Source organism: Marmota flaviventris, chromosome 4, assembly GCF_047511675.1.
Source record: "Marmota flaviventris isolate mMarFla1 chromosome 4, mMarFla1.hap1, whole genome shotgun sequence".
Lineage (NCBI taxonomy): Eukaryota > Metazoa > Chordata > Mammalia > Rodentia > Sciuridae > Marmota > Marmota flaviventris.
Window position 1 is genome coordinate 140,001 of NC_092501.1, and position 17,500 is coordinate 157,500.

Genomic DNA, 17,500 nt, shown 5'->3' on the forward strand with positions numbered 1-17,500 from the left:
CGAGTCCCACGACCTGGGCCTCTACGGCCCCCAGGGTCCGCTCGCTCACCACGCCGCCCGCGGAACGCTCCCAGGGGGGGCCGCGGCGGCCGCGCCCCAGGCCAGCGCACACGCACGCAGGCCGCCCGCCGGCTCGGGACCGGGAGCGGGCAGAGGGCCACTCGCAGCGGGCGAGGGGGAAGGGGGGACGGGGCCCCTCAACCCCCGGCTGCGCGAACAGAGCCCCACCGCCACCGCGCGCACACACGCGGCAGGCACCAGCGGCCCACACGGTGGCCCCACGTGCGCCAGAGGGCCCGGCCAGGCCCAGCAGGAACCCTCCCCCGACTCGAAGGGGGGAGGCGTGGGCCGCGGTAGGCACAAAGAGCAGGCGCTCGGCCCCCACCCGCGGGGGGCCGGCGGACCCCCGCCCTCCCAGACGGCGGGAAGGGGGGGACTCTCGCCTACACACACCACCGACGGTAGCGTAGCGCACAAGGCAGGGGGCGGCCAATGGGGGAATCCGGTACCCCACACGAGGCACGCCCTTCACGGATCGCTAGAGAAACGTTCCTCACTGAGGGTGGGCGGCACCCGACCCAGCCCCTCTCCCAACCGGCCACCGAGACAACGAGGGGGATCTGCGGTATGGGCAAGCACAAGGCTTCTTGAGCGTTCGCGGCCGGGGACACCCAAAGCCCCATCGCCTCGGGGACCGGACCGGCCCCAGCTCGGCGTCCCGCCACAATCGCTCAAACGCCCGGGCGACGTCTCCTTTCCCCCACCGGAGGTGGGGAAGAGCGCCCGGGCGCCCGCTCGCCTGACACTCCCCACGCCACTCGGCACTGGGGACGACAACGCAACCCGCTCCCCCCCGGAGAGGGAACGCGCAACGCTGCCGAGCTTACCGCCTCGATCCCCCGAGCGAAGCAACAACGCTCTTCCTTTCGGGCACTCGCCTCAGAAACCCCCGCAGACGGGGCGAGACCGACAGCGAGGCGGCGGCCGGCCGCGGCAGCGGCACTGGGATCGGGAACAGCACACACCGGCTCAGCCTCAGGCACCTCAGGAAACGACCCGGAGCGCCCCAGGAGCACCGAAGCAGAGGCGCACCGTCGCGCCAAAGCAGCACGGCGGCAGCCCTCCCCGGCGCGGGGAGGGCCACACACGGCCCTTGGCCGCCCAGAGCGGGCGGCGAGCGAGAAGCACCCGCTACGTCAAAGGACCCCGGGAGCGAGGTCGAGGCCGGATTCCGCACCCCCGCCCTTCCCCGCACCGCGAACGGGCGGGGAGGCAAGGCGAGGGACCCGCAGGCAGGACGAGAAGAGCTGGCCCATTCACCATGAATGTCCGTCCCTCGCCTGGCGCGGCTTTGGTCCAGCCCAGGAGAGCGCAGAGTCACCACATCGATCAGCAGGGTGGGCGGGAGAGACCCAGGGAGCAGGGGGAGACCCGGCGAGGACCGCTTCTAAGAGGAGCCTGCTACGGCCTCACCGGCCCCACACCCCAGGGAGAGCGGCCGACGACACGGAACGGGGAACGCCTGACACGCGCGACTCAGAGCCATGGAAACGAGCGTCGTCACACCGCCCCCGGTGCCCGCAGCGAGGAGCGCACGGGCGGTAAAGGACCACCCGCCACCTCCCCCGCCGCCCCCCGGCGCCAGAAGACCGGCCGGCCGGAGGTGGCACCACCGCGAGGGCACTCCAGGTGCGCCAAAGAGCCGTCGCACGCAGGCCCAGGCAAGCAGCTCCAGAGGGAACGGGTCCGGGCCACCCCATCAGCCCAGAGCCCGGCACGCACCCGGAGGCCCAAGCTCCCTCCCTCTGGCGGCACGCGCCAGAGGACAACGTGTCAGCACCTACCCGATGGCAGAAAACGGCCAACTCGGGCCAAAACAATCGCGACCGGGGCAACGGGGAACAGTTCACTCAGCACCGCCGCCTTCCCTGAACAGAGTCGCGGTCAGCACACCGCGATATCGGGCCCATCACCGAGCTCCAGAGCCCCTAGGGACAACTGGTCGACCCTCGTGGACGAAGGCGAAAACAAGAGACGGGGACCACCATCTCCAACGAGCAGGACCGGGGGGCGGCCGGGGAACACGCTAAGGCGACCCACCACCGAAGGACGCCGGGCATAGCCATCAGGACAAGCCCCGGGCAGCGGGCCCCCAAAGAGGGAATGCGGCAAGGCCGGCCAAGCACACCCCTCTGGCCCGCCCGGCGCAGCCCCGCGGCCAAAACCCGTGAGAGAGAGAGGGAGAGGGAGAGGCAGCGGGAGAAAAATAACACAGGAGTCCCGGCGACCGACCCAGACGGGGCCAAGCGAAGCCCGTGGCGGCGAAGGAACCGCTCAGACTGCCACCGAGGCGCCCGCGGCCCGGACCGAGCAGGGAGAGAAGACAACCGACACACACACAAAGCCTGCCGGTCCAGTATACCGCCAACGGGCCACAACGGCCCAGCCCAGCGCGACCGAGACAGTTCCGCTGGCGCCGCCCAACTCCTGGATCTCTGTCTCGGCCACCGCCACCGAATATCACGCCTTGGCGACTTCCGAGGATCAGACGCTCCCATGAAAGCGGCCACCAGGTGGAGCTCGACAACCGTCAACCAAATCAGGCGGAAGGGACGCGGAACCTCGGGCGGCGTCAGCGGGATCCGCTCCGCAGGGGTCGTAGAGAGTCACCCGGACACATCCCACCAGCCGGGTCGCCCCGCCAGGGCCCCCCACAGCGGCGGGCGCGAGACGCAGGCAGATCGGCCCAGCACCCCTAGAGAATCCGGCCGGGGACACGGGCGGTGTGGGACTTCAAAACCGAAACCACCACGGTGAAGCCACTATCAGACGGGCAGATTGCTAGGCCACGGTCGGATCCATCCACAGAATGGAGGAATTGACAGAAACGTGTAAAAACCCGTTGAAATCGGTTGCTTGGGAATTTGATCTGCTGGTCTTTGGGCTTGGTGTTTCCGCCTGTTTCTGTACCCAAAAAAAAAAACAAAAAAAAAAAAACCGGAAGATGAACAGCCTCTGAGAATCCTTCCTCCTCTGTCTGTGTCTGTGGTTCAGTGCCAGAGGGCCGGCCTAGCACATAGGAGGCACTGGGTTTGAGCCTTAGCGTGGCATACAAAAAGGAACACAGTCAAGAGAAGGCGTGCTGTCCACCTACAACTACTCTAAAAAAGAAAAAAGAAAAAAAAAGAATGCTGACCATAATAGGAAAAAGGATTCTTCCTTGTGGAGTTCTATTTTGTCTGGCCACATTTTATATACATATATAAACATTTTTTTTTATTTTTTTAAGAGAGAGTGAGAGAGAATTTTAATATTTACTTTTTAGTTTTCGGTGGACACAACATCTTCGTTTGTATGGGGCGCTGAGGACCGAACCCGGGCCGCACGCAACCAGGCGAGTGCGCTGCCACTTGAGCCACATCCCCAGCCCCTTTTTTAACTTTTACTTATTTTTCTTTTTTAAAGACAAAAGAAGGAGAGGGAGGGAGGGAGGGAGGGAGGGAGAGAGAGAGAGAGAGAGAGAGAGAGAGAGAGAGAGAGAGAGAGAGAATTTTTTAATGTTTGTTTTTCAGTATTCAGTGGGCACAACATCTTTATTTTATTTTATGTGGTGCTGAGTATAGAACCCAGCGCCCCGCGCATGCCAGGGGAGCGCGTTACCACTTGAGCCTCATCCCCAGCCCATTAATTCTTATCTGTATTTGTGTTTTTATTTACCAATTTTTTTTTTCATCTTGTGAAAACAGATCAACTTTAATTTCAGCACCTGAAGCTATCCAAGGGTATGCTCTATAAAGGTCATGGGACTGTTGTACACATTCAATAAAGTGACAACTCTGCCATACCACTTAGTATCTCACAATCAGGAACATACTTTTGAATTGCTTAAACAGAATCCACAGAATTAAAACAAAATCAGAAGCCATCCACAGTTATACTGATTGTCAATTACAAGTTTTACAATTAATACTTGATATAACAGTCAATATATAGCAGGGGATATTGAAATGATTTCAGAGTCTCATCCAGTTGTATTCGATTGGGAAGGTTTCTTGAATGGGGATAAAACTGGCCAAAGATAGATACAACCAGGATCAGACCAGCAAGTAAAAGTTCTACCACAGTTTCTGTGGTTTCCACTTTTTTTTTCTTTGTCAGTTAAAAGTGAACAGTGAGAATTAAATACTTATCTTTACATATACACAAGGTATGCTGTGAAGCATATTTGCTTACAAACATATAAAAATACTTGTTGAATAGTTCAATAAGAAAATAATGCACAAAAGTACATAGCAAAAACATTAACCATCTGTGACTCTGGAAAGCTCAATTCCGTGTTTTATATGACAGCAAACAAAAACAACTTTAGTTTTTTTGGAATGCCTTAAACCTGAAATACTTGAAAAGGAAGACAGACAGAAATCATTCATTCTTATCCTTAGCATGGCTGTGAAAGAGTTAAATTAAGAAACCAAGTACACATTGAGATGCCCAAGTCCAGAATGAGTCCAAATATTTGGCCACATAGAACACTATCATCTTCAAGAGGAGGAGTCATCACAGGCTTGATAAGCAGTTTTTTGTTTTTTTTTTTAAAGAGAGAATTTTTTAATATTTATGTTTTAGCTTTCGGCGGACACAACATCTTTGTATGTGGTGCTGAGGATGGAACCCGGGCCGCACGCATGCCAGGCGAGCGCGCTACCACTTGAGCCACATCCCCAGCCCCGAGAAGCAGGTTTTAATCCATAAATACAATAGGTATTTTGGTATTTTGGCCACTGGGAAACAAAAGCTGTAGTATCAAGAAAGGTCTGATATGTCTCAATTTTGTAAACTCCGTTCAGTGTATTTAAGGTTATGTAAGGTTGACATCAAAATCTTTAAAGATAGGCAAAAAATTCATATTAAAAAAAACAACCCTCCTGTGGATGTTAGAATAACAGTAGGTAATATGATTCCAGAAGTTAAAAATTATTTCACAACCTAAAACTTCAGCTTAGCAAACAGCTTAGGTTGCACAACTGATTCATCCCTATTAAGATGTAAGCCCTTAAAAGAAGAATATGTCTGTATATGTAGACATGTATTTAGAAAGAATCAGATCATCTTTGAAGCAGCCTTAGTGTTTCCTTTAAATTGGTCTGGAAAGGATTAGCCGGCTTCTTGGTCTAAGGCTAACACGGTGATCATTTGTCTAAGGCTAGAAAGGTACCAACATGAGGTAAACCATCAGGAGAGGAGGAGGAGATGAGGGCTTTTCCTGGGAGTTGGTAGCTAAAATTCAAGGGATTCTTAGAAAATGACACAATGGCAGCCTTTCTTGTCTTTTTCTTTCCGAGTTGGTTCCGGTGAAGGAGGACATTCTTGCTCTTGAAATTTCCTTATAACCCGGACAAGTTCATGAAAGGCTTGATCTACATTCATCCTCATCTTTGCTGATGCCTCCATGTATGTTACTTTAAGTTGCCATGCTAACTGCTGTCCTTCCTCCTGTGTAACCTGTCTTTCATGATCCAGGTCTGCTTTATTACCAATTAAAATCATTGGAAACTCATCACGATCCTTTACTCTGAGAATCTGTCTTTGAAACGTATAGATTTCTTCAAAACTGCGGAGCCCAGCCGGGCCGTGCCGCGCCGAGCCGCGCCGAGCCTCCGCCGCCCGCCCTAGGCCCGGCTTCGGGGACGTGTGCGGACGGGCGGGGGTCCCGAGCGCCGGGAGCTGCCAGGAAGGACTCTGGGCGCGGCAGCAAGCCCCGGGGCTGACTTGGTGCCGCCCGAGGCGCAGAGAAGCCGACTGAGCGCAGGGGTCAGGGGCTGTAGCGGCCGGGGGACTGGCTCCTCTGAGCTTCTCCGCAGCGCCTGCGGAACGCAGCCTCCACCGCCGCTACAAATGGCCGTCTATTTACCTATCTGTTTACCTGAGTTTTTTGTTGTTTTTTGAGCATTTTCTTAAACCGCAAGTCATTTTCCATTGGGTCACAGAGCCAAATTTTACGTTTAGGCACTTGGTAATAAGAAGCTATAACAGGGCTCTAAGAGCGGTTGCCTTGGCTAAAAAGCGTGGGCCCTTGTCCCAGAGCGAAACAACAACAACAACGGGGGGAGGGGGGGGGGGGACAAAAAGCCAAAAAAAAAAAAAAAAAAAAAGAATCAAACAAATAATCCAATCAATCCATGGGCCAAGGACCTGAACAGATACTTCTCAGAAGTGGATTAAGACGCTCCTATAAAAGCGGCCACCAGGGGGAGCTCGAAAACCGTCAACAAAATCAGGCGGAAGGGACGCGGAACCTCGGTCGGTGTCAGCGAGATCCGCTTAGCAGGGGTCGTAGAAAGTCACCTGGACACGTCCCGCCAGCTGCCCACCCCACCCCCACCCCCACCCCCCCCCACCCCGCGCCAGGGTCCCCCGCAGCAGCAGGAGGCGCCGGCAGTCTGCCCAGCACCCCTAGAGAATCCGGCGGTGTGGGACTTCAAAACCGAAACCACCACGGTGAAGCCACAATTAGTCAGGCCGACTGACTGATAGGCCACGGTTGGATCCATCCAGACTATGTAGGAATTGACGGAAACATGTAAAAATCAGTTTGAAATCGGTTGCTTGGGAATTTGATCTGCTTGTCTTTGGGCTTTGTGTTTCCTGCTTTTTCAGTACAAAAAAAAAAATTGGAAGATGACCAGCCTCTGAGAATCCTTTCTTGTCTAGGGGCTGTCTGTGTCTTTGGGTCAGTGGCAGAGGACCGGCCTAGCACAGAGTTTGAGCCTTAGCACGCCATACAAAAAGGAACAAATCGAAAGAAGGTGTGCTGTCCACCGACAACGTACTACGAAACAGAAAAAAAAAAAAAAAAAAAAAAGAATACTAATCATAATAGGAAAAAGGATTCTTCCTTGTGGAGTTCTATTTTGTCTGTTTGGCCATTTTATCTTTTTATTTCTTTCTTTTTTTTTTTTTTTTTTTTTTTTTTTTTTGTTGTTGTTGTTGTTGTATTTTTATTTTTATTGATCTATCAATATCACGGAGCCAAATTTTACATTTAGGCACTTGGTAATAAGAAGCTGTAACAGGGCTCTAAGTGAGGCTGCCTTGGCTAAAAAGCATGGTCTGTTGCCCTAGACTGAAACACCACATGCTCTGGGATAAATCAAGCTGGAGAAAGCTTGCCATCTCTACCTTCATTTTTATCTGTGTGCACATATTACGCACTGTTTCATCTAAGAAGTAGCAGTGCAACCAATATCTATCAGCCCTAAATGGACCCAACCCCTGCCCTCCCCAGCCACACAGGAGACCACAGTCTGAGCAAGAGCACTTCATGGTGTTGTCAGTCTGGTGTTGTGGCTCAATGGTACAGCACTTACCAAGTACGTATGAGGCACAGGGTTCAATCCCAGCACCACATTAAAATCATCATCATCACCTAAATAAACAAAATAAACATATGTATTTATTTATCTGTTTATTTATTGGAGGAGGCCTGTAACCAGGGATTGAACTCAGTGGCACTCACTGACTGCTGAGCCACATCCCCTAGCCCTACCTATCTAGTATGTTACTTAGAGACAGGGTCTCACTGAGTTGCTTAGTGTCTCACTTTTGCTGAGGGTGGCTTTAAACTCTCGATCCTCCTGCCTCGGCTGTGTGTGTGTGTGTGTGTGTGTGTGTGTGTGTGTGTGTGTGAGAGAGAGAGAGAGAGAGAGAGAGAGAGAGAGAGAGAGAGAGAGAAGCGTGTCTGGGATGACAGGCATAGGCCACTGTACCCAGTCACTTATTTATTTTATTTTCAGTATGACTTCAAGGTACACACAAGACAATCACTGCCAGGCGTAGGAGGAACATAGCACATTGATAAACAGTCAGATGTTTGAGGAAGCATTCAACAATCTTAAGGTAGTGTGCAAGTCTTTCAATAACCTCAAAATACCTACATGAGGGTTGGGATTGTAGCTCAGTGGTAGAGTGCTTGCCTTGCATTCGTGAGGCCCTGGGTTCCATCCTCAGCACCACATAAAAATAAATAAATAAAAATAAAGATATTGTGTCCATCTACAGCTGAAAAATAAATAAATACATAAATAAATGGATGAATGAATAAATAAATACCTACATGAAAACCAGAGAGAATTAAAAGAAACGATGGATAAATCTATTATGGCAAAGAGGCGAGAACACTCATCCCTTAGCAGCTGACGACTTAGGCCATAAATAAATAATCAGTAACAAAGGACAGCAGAACTACATCGCGAACAACCCACACCTAATGGGCATGTTCAGAACACTGCAAGGCCACCACCACACAGCAGACATTCTTTTAAAGCGAATACGGAATGTTTACCAAAGTTGACCGTAGAATGGAACATAAACCAAATCTCCACAAAGTCTAAAAGATGAAATCACACCACAACTCTTCTCTGAACAACACAAAAGTAAGCTGGAGGTCGGGCATGTTGGCCACTGCCAGGAGTCATTTCAAGAACCGGATTAAACCCAAAGAAAGTATAAACCTGTAGATTCACAAATCTCAGGGAGAAATAGCAGCATCCATCTTTCACAAACTCTTGAGAGGGGCAGGTCAGGGGTCAAGGTGAGATTGAAATACCCCCAACAAAGTGTCAACTTTATCAAATCAGTAGCCTAGAGAGAGCAGGTACTTGTACTATTCCTTCTCGGTGCCATTGTGGTTTTTCTTTGGGGGGGGGGGAGGGGGAGGGGTGGTTCCAGCCTCTTTGGGTTCCTACCACTTTGTCTGCAAGGGAAAATTTGTTTTCTGTCAGGATGGGGTGCCAGTTATCAGGACGGGCGGGGAAGTAAGATTCTTACACTAAACCGGGCTTGCTTGGGGGCAGGTCTCAGTTCTAATTTACATAACAAAAGGCAGTGCAAAGTCTCTCCCACTGCCCCTGAAGGAAGAAAAATGTGGCCTCTCCAGGCTGTTCACAATTCCCAACCTGTTTCAAATTCCAGTATGGTTTCGCGTATCTGTTTTAAGGGTCAGTTTGTCTCTCTAACTCTGCATTTATGCTGACCGATTGGTTTAAAACTAAACTAAGAGGTTAATTTGAATATCATTTGTTTCACAGCATTGGTTCAATGTGTCCACCAGCATTTAATTTCTCTCTCCTGATGTTCCTTAGTAATCTGATTGCTTTGGCCTCCTTCTCCTGGATCATGTGTAACTTGCCCCCCTTTGGTATAAAAAGAAACCTAGGAGGAGATTGATCCTAAAGAAAAGGGGTGCTCCACTAAGTGAGAAACTGAAAATCAAGCGAGAGAGAGAGAGAGAGAGAGAGAGAGAGAGAGAGAGAGAGAGAGTGTGTAAGTTATAGAGAGAGAAGGGGAGAGTCTCTTGTACTTCAGGGTTTTTGTTTGTCTGTCTGTCTGTTTGTTTCTTTGTTTGTTTGTTCTCTAATAATTACAGTGTTTCAATTGGAAGCTCTGCCCTGGGTAATTCTTTCCAATTCTTAGAAAGTAGTAACTGTGGTTATGTTCATTTCTGTTAATGATCCATTCTTCCTGCCTCTTAAATTCATTGATCACCCAGAACTTTTTTGTTTGGGGCAGGAGGGGGCCAGGTGCTTGAGAGAATTTTCTTTTTTTTTTCCTGTGTCATTTGAACGGAGATTTGGACCTCTGACTAAGAGTAGAGTTTTCCTAGAGAAAAGAGAAGAGCTCTAAGGGAAAAGCAGGGGGATTAGATTTAAAAAAAAAAAAAAAAAAAAAAAAAAAAAGCCTTTTGAAACCAAACTATTGTTAGGTAAAACTGCTTACTCTTTGCCGTGAATGAGAAGAATCTTAAAATATGTGATATGTTTGGGTCAGTCCAATGTGTCTTTGCGATGATTCATCATCTGAAGTGGCACCCCCTTTCTCCACTGAAAAGTCTTAACTGGGCCTCTTCAGAAATCTTCACCCAGACTGGTTTTAGGTCTGTCAGGCAGCCGAAGAGTCTCTGCCAAAGAACTCAAGGTGGATAAACTTCCTATTTTCGTGTCGCCCTGTTTACTTGGCCACTGGCCGAGAAGATACCAGCACTCCCCCTTACTAGTTTTTCACAAACATATCCAGAATAGTACTTTGAAGAAATGTGCAAACAAGGCCTCTGGCCTTGAGCTGGACTTCACAGAGATGTCTACAGGTTTAAGATACGAGAAGAAGTTACCAACTGGACTCCATGGTAACAGCTGGCAGGGGGAGACTAGACAGGGGAGAAGAAGCTCTCCCCTTCTCAGGTGTTGTCCTCGAGGGGTTAACATGCCCAGAACAGTGAGAGAAAAAGCTGCTTTTATGTGAACTTCTGCTGACCATGAGTTTCTGAGCCCCTCCCCTTACATGCTCGGTAGAAAACTCTGAAACTACCTGAACTCAGGGGATTAATTCATTACAGCAAAAGCCAGCCGTGTCCTCTGAACTTGGCTGCAGCCAAATAAAACCGTTTTCCTGCTCTGTTCGGTCGGTGCCTTGCCTCATTTGTCCCTACAACACATCCATGTAAGGAAGACTTTATCAAACCAGTAGCCTAGGTAAAGCAGGTTCCAGGTTGCTTTTTGCCACCACCACCACCACCACCAACAACAACAACAACCCCTCCCCCCTTTCGCCCCCCCCCCCCTTCTTTGCAACTGAGAGATAAGATCGAGCTAACATGGGTCACTCTATATGCAATGAATAACAATAATTTCTTCTGATTTTTTTTAACTACATACAAACAAACAAACCAAAAACCATGAAAAGTATAAACTATGTTACTGAGAATCAAGAAGAGTAATTCACTCATGTAAATTCAGAAATTCGTAAGGGTGGCTGTGGTTTCTGTCTGTTGCTGTTGTTGTCCTTTTTGTCTTTTTTAAAAAAAATTTTCTCCCAACTGTCAAATCAAGGAACTGGGGGGGGGGGGGAGGTGGGGGGGGGGTCAGAAAGAAAATGTAACAGGGGTCCACTTTATATGCTTTGAGTATAAGTCTCACTGCTCAGCCACTGAGGCTCATGTTAAAACCCATATCCTTTTTCCTTTCTCTTTTTCCTTCCCTCCCCCTCCCTAATCATAGGTGAAGGCTATATTGACTTTCAGGGTCGGTTATCTGCCCATTGGCTAACAAATATTTAGAATTTCCATCCAGAAAATCACTTTTCTGTTTGATAACCTTGTTAGGCCTCGAACAACAGAGTGTCAGCAGAGTCGTCAGAGTTTTGTTGCTGTAAAGGTTCAGTTCTTATGTTTTCTTATTATAATAAATTCCCCCTCTTCCTTCTGAGATGCTTTGCCTCTGAGCAACACCCCCCCCAACACCTACCCCCCCTCTCTCTCTCTCTCTCTCTCTCTCTCTCTCTCTCTCTCTCTCTCTCTCTCTCTCTCATTACCGCAGGGCTCCATAAGTTGCTGAGGCTGTGTTAGTCTTGTGATTCTCCTGAATCACCCCACATGTCTGTCACTGGAGATGTGTGCACATCTGGGGACTAGAGTAGTATGCTGTGTGTGAGAGATTATTTTATTCTTCAAAAGTCGGTACACTTAAAGACATATAGGTTTCCTACATGAGAGGTCACCAATTAGTGCCCTTTTTATTAGAACGTGTATTGTATCGAAGCTCTAAACTTATCCCATAGTCAGTGACACATGTGGAAGTTCTAACATATGCATTCGCATTCGGTGTAACATTCAGATTTAAAAAAAAGAAAAAAAAGATCTGTGCTTGGGGCTGGGGATGCGGCTCAAGTGGTAGCCCGCTCACCTGGCATGCGTGCGGCCCGGGTTTGATCCTCAGCACCACATACTAACAAAGATGTTGTGTCCACCGAAAACTAACTAACTAACTAAATAAATAAATAAATAAATAAATAAATAAATAAATATTTAAAAATTCTCTCTCTCTGTCTCTCGCTCTCACACTCTCTCTAAAAAAAAAGTTTAAAAATAAATAAATAAATAAAAAGATCTGTGCCATTAATGACCAGTTTTCACATCTGTTAGTTTTAATTGAGTAAGTAAGGGTTTGGTGATCGTTTGTTGAAAGAATACTCCTGTACCAGGCGAGTGGCACTGTTTTCTGAACGCATAAGAGTATTTGTCCACTTGAGTCCAAGCTGTTCACCTAGGTCCAACTGTTGGTGAGCAAAAACCACATCGTGGCAGTTATCTGGCCAGAGTCATAGATTCTGAACGTGGCTTCCAAAGTCAAAGGTCAATGAATGTACGTAGGACTTCTAGGCAATGTGATGTGAAGATCTCTGGGCTTGTTGTACAATAAATATGTCTGTGTTCCTTCAGCATTGAAGGAAATGTATTCATTCTAGAATGCAAAGCTTGGGCTAGGGTTTTAGCTCGGTAGTAGACCACTTGCCTGGGACGTGTGGGGCGCCGGATTCGATCCTGAGCACCACAGAACCCAAAACAAAGGGGCACACAAGCAAATAGGGTAAAGATAGTGTGTCCATCCATCTACAACTCAAGAAATTAAAGGGGAAAAAAATTAAAATGCAAGTTTTAGCCAGGCATGGGTTGGGGGTTCATGTCTGTCCTCCCCCCCCCCCCCAGAGGATCAGGAGGAGCTTGAGAGAAGGATTGTAAGCTCATAGCGAGAGAAAGTAACCTCGCGAGACCCCTGTCTCCAAAAGAAAAGTTGTGATAGTAAAAGCAAATGGGACTCCGTTTTGTTTTATGTCTCCATTCTGTAAAACAACCAGGCCAAGTAGAAGGGTGATGACTGGGGCAAGATGTTCTTTTCCTTGTGCTATAGAAACCTTTAAGAACACGGAAATGGGACATTGTTTCTGTAACTAGCCCATAACGGGGGGGGGGGGGGGGGGGGCGGCTATGCTTCTGTCACTGGAGTGGCTAGGCTGATTGTGATTGGCTGAGCGTCCCTCCGCCTGACTTCACTCTCCCGCTTCTGTAACATGGCTATGGCTTGCTTGCATTAGCTAGACGCCCCCTCCCCCCAAAACGTCCCTTTTGCAGGTTTCAGGCTTATAAGGGGCACCCTTGCAATTGTTTGGGGCTGGCCAGGGGAACAGCTTTATGTTCTTCTGCTCAGTCGCCACTACTTGTGCTTTAATAAAGGCTTGATTCCTTTCTACGTGAGTGGTCTGGAAGTCAGTTTTTGAAACCCTGGGACCAAGCTTTAACTAGAACAAGCAAGCAAGCCAGAAAACAAATGAATAGATAGATAGATAAATTGAATATGGGGATGTGGCTCAGTCAGTGGTCAAGTGAGCGCTTCTGGGTTCAACTCATAAATCAATGGATTTACCAAAAATGTATAAAAATATCTGTATAAAAAGGGGAGGGGATGTTGGTTTATCTCAGTGGTAAACTGTGTCTGTGTTCAGTCCCCAGTTCCAGGCTCCAGTCAGAAACCAGCCCCTGTGTGAGGGGCTGGTTTTTAGTTCCATCCCCACCAAGGAAACCCTGACATGAGTATGGGGAGCCTTATTTGTCTATTGGATGCCAAGGGTAGAGTGATTTCCATCTTGATCTGCCCCCCCCCCCCGCTTTTTTTTTTTTTTTTTCTGTGTGAGCAAGGTCTCTTCTAGTGTCTTGATTTTATTTATTTATTTATTTGGCCTAGTTGGAAACAATGCCTTTATGTTATTAGTTTCTTTTTATCTGGAGCCGAGGATGGAACCCAGGGCCTCGAATATGCTAGGCGAGCACTCCAACGCTGAGATATAAAGGACCCCAGCCCATCCCAGCCCAGCACGGCAGTCTGGCAGTCTTCATTTTTTTTTTTTTTTCCTTTCCCGTGGGCACTTTGAGATGAGATTGCCTTGCCTGTTTTGGTTGTTTGAGTCTCTCTTTGTTCACTACTTTTGTTTCTTTTGTGATGCTAGGCTGGGGAAGAGACCCAGGGCCTTGGGCATTGGTCCACAAACGGTCTTGATTGCTGGGCAACACCCTCACCTTTTTTCCTTTGTCTCTTCCCTTCCCCAGAAAGTAAACCCAGGAAGGGCCTCCCTCTCCTTCTCCCAGGCCCAAATTCATCCTGTTTGGGTTTTGTGCGCAGACCGGTACACACTAGACACACACACACACACACACACACACACACACACACACAGGAAACATCACTGTTTTGTTTTTGTTTGTTTCTCTCTTAACCTCATCCAGGCCCTCCCTCATAACTCTCAGGGGTGGGGGAAGGTGTTTACTATGGACCTCTAGTGGTGACAGCCTTGGGAGGGACTACTGCTGGGGAATTGGAGTGAGTGGGATGGGGGAAGTGTGGATTATAGTTCAAATTCCAAGGGTCGGGCAGAGGCACAGAAGCTATCTCCTAGGTGGGGCATGTTAAAGGCTAAGGAAAGTGATCAGATACCAGGGGTGAAAGCGATATGTCCTCCCCGCCCCCCAGTGCTTCCGGGGGACTTTACTGTATGGGGGAGGGGGGGCGGGGGAACAACCGCACTGAGGCCCGTGCCCATCTGTCTTTCCAGGGACTCAGTAGGCTGAGGGAAGAGAGGAAGATATGACGCGGCGGCTTGCAGCTTAGTGATCTCTATATGGATATAGATATACATATCTAAGTCTGTCTGTCTGTCTCTCTATCTATCTATCTATGTCTACACATGTAGATAGATTATATCTAAACTGGAAATGGAACTCAGGCAGGCCTTCCAAAATGACGGTAGCTTTGCGCCACCTAGCGTTCAGTGACTGCAACTAACGAGGCTGCCCTTTTCAGACCACAGACCACTCACTGTGGACTCCCAAGTTCCACAGGGTGGAAACCCGTCGCTATGCACATTCTCGTGTATATGCTTGTGTTTCTGACCCGGTGGCAAGATGAGATCCGACTGAAGAAGCCAAGCAAGCCTAAAACGTGTGTCCCACCTTCACCACTCCTAAGTGTGGAGGATTAGCTGACTGAGAAAGCCTTAGGGGAGGGAGCAGCTTCGGTCCCATAGGGGACAGTTGGGGAAGGCAAGGACCCTGAGTAGCTGCACAGTTGCTCTGGGATCCAATTTTACCTGTAGAACTACTCGGCGCTACATAAACCTCAGCCAGCCAGCCAGCCTGTGCTGCATTTTGTCCTGTCTTTATTGGTATTAGGTACTTTCCAGAAGAAATGGGGGGGGGGGGGATTTCCCATCTCGTGTCAAGAGTCTCCCGGGACCGAATCCTCCTTGTCCATGCTTTCCTTGAAGATCCTTTAGAGATTCTTCACTTCGAGATGGACGGATGTGTGTGCTGCTGCAGGTTTGACAGCCATCCGGGAGGAAAAACAACCACCAAAAAAAAAAAAGTGTCCCAAATCATCTTTGTCATCATTCCACCATCCTTGGAAGAAGGAAGTCGATCCAAAAGTCCTGGAAGAGAACAGTAAGAGTAGTGAAAGATCAGAATGGTAGGACCGTGTCCAGCAACCACCACCTCAGCTACTCACCAGAGAAGGTGAGGTCCTGGGAGTACTCAGGCAACCTCCAGAGACCTTGAGCTTTAACCAGCAAATAGAGAAAGGAGAGAGGGAAGGGGAAGGGGAAGGGGAAGGACACCACCCCCCCCACCCCATGTGATAACACCACCACAGGGTTTATCACAGACTGAGATAGGATGTTGTCTCCTTTGATGTTAGCCAACATGAGCAATCAAGGGACACTCCCTCTCAAAAAAAAAAAAAAAAAAAAAAAAAAAAATTGAGGTGTAACTCCGTGGTGGTGGTTAGGTACTTCTGGATTCAATCCAGTGGAAATCATATCACCTTTCTTCCCTGTTTTAGGCAGACTTATCTGTCCTTGAGTCCACGCCCAGCGTAGTCTTGAAGTCACATAGACTTTGGAGACCAGAGGATGTCAGAAATGACTCTTATCAAAAGTAAGAAGCCGAATTACAACTGCGGCCAGGAAGAAGTGCAAGGTGGCCTTTGAATCTCCTCTACAAAACCTCCTGTTGTTGCTGACGTGCAGAAGAGTCCCTGTGTTTTTGCTTTGCCAGTGCTGCCATAAGCCTTTTTTCCTGTGTCTCAAGACCTTGCCATCCTTATTGGATTGGGCCAAGCTTTCAGCAACAGGAAGAGGAGAGAGAGAGAGAGAGAGAGAGAGAGAGAGAGAAAGGCCGGGGGAGGGGGAGCAAATATTAAAAAAAAAAAATCAAGAACAAAAATAAAGAAAAGTAAACGAAAGGAAGCACCACCAGCACCAGCACCAGCAGGAAAGAAACAGTGAAGCAAAAGTGAAAGAAAGGAAGGAGGGAAGGAGAGAGGGAGCGAGCGAGAGTTGAGTTGGTGGGCAAGGAAGGACAGAAATGCACAAACACTCAAGAGCACCCCCCCCTGGCTGTGACATTCCTCTCCAGGTACTGACCACCAAGAGAAGAAAAAGCCCAGACCCACACAAGTAATGATTTGATGCATGCAATTAAAACTGAACTCCCGATTAGGAAAGAATGTCCCCACTTGAAATAAGGAATATTCGTGGAGTCATCCTACCGCCACTTATAGCTAAAAAGAAACCATTGACAAATTAACTTGGGCGGGGGGGGGATGGGGGGAGGAAGAGGAAGAGGAGGAGGAGGAGGAGGAGGAGGAGGAGGAGGAGGAGGAGAGGGAGAGGGAGAGGGAGAGCGGAGGGGAGGGGAGGGGGAGGTTAGGGTGCGGGTGGGGGAGGGGAGGGGAAGGCGGGGCGAGGAGGAGGAGGAGGAGGAGGAGGAGGAGGAGGAGGAGGAGGAGAAAAACAGAGGAAGAAATGAGACAAGAGAAGTCTGCGAACTCCATTTTGCACACAGATGCCCCTGGTGGCACAAGATTGTAATCCCAGGGACTCGGGAGGATGAGGCAGGCAGAGTGCAATGCGTCAAAACTCCAGTAGCACTCCCAGTCCCACATCAAAGCCAACCAAAAGAAAAACACACATAATTTCACTTACCCAGGCAGTATTTACATTGGGACAACTGGTCGACCTCTTTCGTTGGGGGTGTACTGGTCGACCTCCGGGATATATATATATATATATGTGTGTGTGTGTGTGTGTGTGTGTGTGTGTGTGTGTTGCCTTGGAGGAGGAAAGGAGTAATAGGATGAGGGGGTCAAGGAAAAGAGAGAGAGAGAGAGAGAGAGAGAGAGAGAGAGAGAGAGAGAGAGAGAAGGGTGAAACTTAGGGGCTGGGTGTGTGGCTCAACCGGTAGCATGGGGCGCTGGGTTAGATCGCACCAAATAAAACATAAAATAAATAAAAATAAGTTAAAAAATAATAATAATAAGATAAAGATGTTGGGTCCACCGAAAACTAAACAATAAATATTAAAAAAAAAAAAAAAGGAAGGAAGGAAGGAAGGAAGGAAGGAAGGAAAGAAAGAAAGAAAAGGCGTGTACGAGTGAACACCAATTTCGACCCCAACCCCCATCCCGCTTATGTTAGGACAGCTGGTCGACCTCCGTGCTTACCGCATGGAAAAAAATTCCAAGTCCTCATGCGGACAACTGGTCGACCCCGGTCGTGCTGGGGCAAACCGGCCAACTGGTCAACCTGCGGGAGGGTGGGGGCGGAAGAGGGGGAGAGGGGG